Raw genomic sequence first — 5,868 nt, forward strand, 5'->3', positions numbered from 1 at the left:
CTAAGCAATGGATTAAAGATCTTGAGAAGAGGACGGTGTGGTTGCTGTTTGGTACCCCCGTGGAAGCTGGCAGATTTGTCAGCGAGCCCCTTGATGGAGATGAAATTTTGTTCCTCTCCACTTATTGTGGAAGGAAGATAAGAAGAGCCTGGGTATGCGGGCTGCCCCCGGGCACGGAGGCGGGATGGATCGAGGAGACCATCCGGCGAGGCCTGGGGGATAGCGGGCCCAGGCTATTGAGTGTAAAGATTACTCCCGCGGTCGGCTGGGAGGGGTCAAAGGCAACTTTGACCATGTGGACCCCGGTGGCCGTGGGAGACATGATGTTTCCGGATTTCCTAAAAATGGCCGGGTACAGGTACCCGATGATACTCGAGGGACGTCCCCCCAAGTGTCAACTGGCCATATCAAAAGGAACTGTCCAGGGGGCCGTGGTGGTGCCCTGGAGCATGAGAAAGAGAAGTTGCCCGCCGCCCCCTCATTGGAGGGGGAGACGGTGGAAGTCGTGGAGGAAGTTGCTTCCACGAAAAGAAAAAGAAAGGTGAGCAACAATGGTTGCCCACCAAAGAATGTTCAGGCGGCGGAGGAGGGTACTGACCCCCCGCGTCTGTCGACGCAGCCCCCTGCTCCCGCAGACTCAAAAAGAAAGAGGAAGAAGAGGAGTAGAGGACGGTCGGCGGATGTTCCTGGGCCGCCGAGGAAGCCGCAGGTGGGATGTGTGCCACCTGCGGATAGGGCTCCGTCAGTGGGAAGTGTGCCACTGACGGAGCAGTGTGAGGTCCCTTCCTGTGAAGAGGAAGGGTTTCTCCTCTTTTACCACAAGGGAGGGACGGTGAGTAAATTTATGGACGGCTTGGATGACCGAGAACGTGTGTACTTGGTCTGCTCAAGTAGTCCGATATGGCCTCCGCAGGTGGCTGCGGAGGTAGTAACTGAAAGAATTTTGTCAAAGGTCACAGCGACCTTTGACAAGGAAGAATTTGCTTTCCTCTTTGCAGGCCCCGACTTGTCGATGCAGTGTTGTCTGCAGGCGGCAAGTCACATTGCTTGAGGGACCTGACAAAGAGAACTGTAAAAAAACTTTGTATTGTTGTAAGAAACTTTGTATTCGAGGGTTTGTCAGTCGGTGGGCGCCGACATCCCTCTCATCCGCATCATTTCGTTTCATTTCATCTCATCCTGTCCATGTCCAGCCCACAAGCTTCTATCTGTGTACTGCCCTTGTGGCAAATTGAATGAAATAAAGAAGCTTGTGTCCCATCCCCATGGTTCCGGGTTCAGTCCCACTGCATCGCACCTTGGATAAGTGTCTTCTACTATAGCTTCGGGCCGACCAAAAACTTCTGAGTGGATTTAGTAGGCGGAAACTGGAAGAAGCCCGTCGCATATGTATGTATATATATTTATATGTATCGTTGTGTCTGTGTTTGTCCCCCCATCACCGCTTGACAACCGGTGTTGTTATGTCTATCTCCCCGTTAACTAGCGGTTTGGCAAAAGAGATCGATAGAATAAGTAGTAGGTTTAAAAAAAGTCCTGGTGTTGATATGAATCAACACCAAACCCCTTCAAGTCGGTGCTCCAGCAAGGCTGCAATCAACTGACTGAAAGCAGTAAAAGAATAAAAATGTGTGTGTGTGTGTAGTATGTAGATAGTGCTAACATTCAAGAAGTGTCCTCATGAAGCGTATCTGCTTATTCCACTACTCCAAAATTGTATGTAGATGTTATTGTGTGAGGCATGCAGAAAAGTTGAAGATACTTCTTTGCAGGGTTATTACATGTCAAAGCAGGAGAGTGGAAAAATTCTTTGGTATTAATGTTTGTGCTGTAATCTTTAAAATGTTGGATTGTATATAGTAGGCACTCGTCATATCACGGTGCACCTATCACGCGGTCAGTACATCGCGGATTTATATCGCGTACTTCTCAGTATATCGCGGGCTCCTGCGACCGATAGGTATTTATGTTGTTTTAGATTTTAATTATTTCTGTGGTAAAACCAGCATTTTCACGCCTAAAAATAAATTAATAAATAAAAGCACAGTACAGTACTGCACTGTATAACATATTAATTAAAATATATTAGAAGGAAATACACAGTATACCGTGGATAAGTAAACAAAGAATCGCACATACTGTAAGGAAAACGGAACTCAGGAGGCGAGTGTGTGGTGTTGCTTTGCATTTATAATAAAACAAAAATATACTAATTATAAAAATAATTAAAAAATATACAGTACAGTATTGTTTCTACTTCGCGGATTTTCACCTATTACGGGGTGTTTTGCAGCGCAACACCTACGATAATCGAGGGATTACTGCACTTAGTCAAAACCAGTAAAGACATGATTAATTCTGCCCACTGACTACGTACTCTTTCTTTATTTTGGCACTACGATCAGAACACAGAGGGGACACCACAGTGGGGATAAAAAACACAAGACGAATGAAAATGATGTTATATAATAATGAAAATGAAATGGCTGCATGGACCCCATTCCTATGCTGTACCATCTGAACATTTAAATATGTTGTTTATAATCGTTCATTTTCCCTTTTGTTTTTTTCCTTATCATCGTTTTCTTTCTTTTTTAAAAAACAAAACAATTTTACTTCCCCCTTTTCCTAATAAAACAATTTTACTTTTTTCTTTTGTAATATTTCATAAAAGGTTCGAGATCTTTCATTTCTACCACTGGTGGAAATTCATCGATTTCCACCGTCACTCCGAGCGGATCAGTTCCTCTTCCACATATCTTTCAGCTTGTACTTCTCCTTGTCGACCACAATGGCCTTCACGTTCTCCGAATACACATCTGTGGGCAGCTTCCCCCTCATAATGGACTTAAATTTCATTATTTTCCGTTCAGTTTATTTTTAGCATAAGTCACAAAATTCCATCGATACTTTTTCGCTTTTCTTACTTGTTTTCCCCTTTCCTGCTCTACTCCTGGTACTTTTCTTTTCCTCCTACAATCTGAATAGTCTCTCCATATCTCCTTCATACAGTTGTTCTCCTACTCCTTTTCCTCCACTAGTGTAACCAATGTCTTTGCTTCTGCCTCATCCTTCTGCAACTCCTCCTTGAGCTCCTCCTCAAGCTCCTTTCCAATCTCCTTGTCAATCATCATTTCACCTTCCTCACTTCTGACTTCCTTCACAACCTCTTTCTCTACTTCTTTTTTCTTTTTCTGCCTCCACTTACTACGTACTCTAGTACTTCACGCACGTCTCTTACTTATAGTGACTATGTTATTCCATTCATCACATGGGAGGGATGTATCATTACTAATTCCCTAAGTGTCCTTTTATTTAGCAATAATTTCCTTTTTATTCACCCCACCTCCCATTTTTGAGGGTGTTTTTCGTACAATGTAATGGTTTTTGCACTTGGCGTCTATTTCCAGGAACTCTGTATGCTTTCTTTTCCTCTCACTTGTACGCTTGGGTTCAATTACCTACAGTGGTATTGTTACTTGGAACGTATCGTAGAACCATTCCATGAGTTGCTCCAACTTCTTTGATTCACTTTCCACGAATCTCTTTTTCAGTTGGTTCCTTGTCTCTTTTGTATGCCTTTTCTACTTTTTACCCAATACATCATTTTACCTAAGCATTTGGTAATTACGCCATCCTCCCAACTCTACTTTCCATTCTTGTATGCCCTCATATGCACCTTTTCACTAACTTCAAGAAATGTTGCTTGTCTTCCCAGGCACTTTTTCTTTTCTTGCAAGGTAGCAATTTATTATAAACTGATTTTACATACCTTGCAAACGTCAGCTCCGCTGGTGATCTACCTGCTGGTTTATTCGGATTTGGTGTCACACAGTACACTCTTAAAATTGTTGTAGAGCTACCTCATCTGCGATTTCTTTATTCGATTTTCTTAGGGCTCTCTTGAAGGTATCGACAAAGCATTCTGTTTGTCCATTAGATCTGAAATGGTATGACACAGAAGTTACATGTTCTGTAAACATTTCACAAAATTTTTAAAATTCGCTAGACACAAATTGTGTTCCATTGTCAGACACTATCTTGTCTGGGTTGCCAAATCTTGCAAACAATTCGCGTAAAAGATTTATCACAGTTGAGGAGTCTGGTTTTTTTTACATTTACAAATTTCAGGCCATTTCCAGAAACTATCAACTACCAATGATATATAAATCGCGACGGGTTACGATCGAGGCCATCAAGCGTAGGTCTTTAGACCACGACCGTGACCCAGATAGATGCATTTAATTTATGGGCGTTTATTGGGGTCTAATGTCACTCAAACGCTCCGATATCCCCCAGAATGCAAAAGGACTGATAGAGTAACTAATGACTTTTCAGATGATGTAAAACTTGCCACCATTATATACTAAGAAGTTATTTTAACTAGTTTTTTGTTTTTTATGAATGCATGATAGTCTCATTTTCATAAAATGTGTTCAGCAGTCCATGCCATGTAAATGCAAAGCCCAGCGCTTTATGGGTTAAGTAGTAAGAACCGCTTAATGTGTAATCCTGACCACGGAACAGCTATTTTTGAATAATGTTTACTTTTTATCGTGGGTAATTTTTCATTTCGTTTTGGCTTACATACAGGTGTTCCACCTTGTTTTACTGCAATTTTTTGCTTCAATTCCCCAGCCGCATTCGAAACTTCGACTGAACCGACAATATTTCCACAGAAAACACTTATGCGCGTATTCCACTCTGTGCTGAATAGATTAAGTGAATCTTTTAATACATATATCTTTGCCTTTTTCGTTTGGCCTCAAAATGTTATATTACATACAAATTCATCGAAAAAATATAATCTTTTTTCCAGTAACACCATGTGCTACCTTTTTGATTTAATTAATTTCGTCTTTTCGACATATTTCCAAGATATTTCGTTTACAATGGTGATATCACTACCAGTGTCCAAACTGCATTTTAACACTTGTATTTCTGATTTTCACCTCTACAAAATTCCTCATCGTTGTATTACCATTTCTTCGGATTACATACTATTTATTCTTTTTCCTTTGTTCTTACGTTTTTTCATCTTCGTTCTAGAGTGCGCCTTTATATGTCCTATATTTGCACTCAGCTTTATTAACTGGACAATTTTCTCTCAGGTGTATACCTCCACATGTAAAACCTTGGTTTATTTCCTGACTTTTGCCGTGTTTTTTTTAGAAAACACTTAATCTCTATTCGATTTTCTCCGTGTCGTGTCTTAATTTGACTATCCTTTCACATTTTTCTGACGCTTGCTTCAGGGTGACATTCTGGTTTTGCCCTAGCTTTGTGAGAATTCTAGTTCTAACTTCTGCGTCTTTTTATGCATTTAGTCCCTGTGTAAAAATCAGGCATTGGAACATATCTGGTGTTAATTCGTCCATATTAAACTTCTCACATTCCCTATTCTCCCTATCAGCATATGTGATGTAGTTCTCGTCGTCGTTTTTCTCTATATTCAGACATTTCCAACGTTGTGTTGAACAAAGAGTTTTTACCTCTGAAAATTTTGCAGAGTATATATATCGTGTCATTAAAGTTTATGTCAGAAGGATTTATCGGGAGTACATAATTAATGTATCGTTCATTTTCTGTTGCCGCAGGTTTTCTCAAGATTAAGCGCGTTTTCATCTCGTCGTCCTAATCTTTACATTCTTTCTCGAAGATTTGCTCATATCTTCTGTAGTATGCTTCGAATTCGTATTTGAACTCTGTTATGGACTATGCGACTTAGCCTAGCGAGAATACTTTTTCTGAATTTCCTGACGACTTCCTTAATTGCAGCATTTGTTGTTGTAATAGTAATTGTTGTTGTTCTTGGTTCAGTCGTTGCTGTTTTTGCAACTTGTGGAAACCGGTCAACAAATTTTCCAT

This window comes from Octopus sinensis, unplaced genomic scaffold (genome assembly GCF_006345805.1).
Source record: "Octopus sinensis unplaced genomic scaffold, ASM634580v1 Contig15751_ERROPOS400000, whole genome shotgun sequence".
Classification (NCBI taxonomy): Eukaryota; Metazoa; Mollusca; class Cephalopoda; order Octopoda; family Octopodidae; genus Octopus; species Octopus sinensis.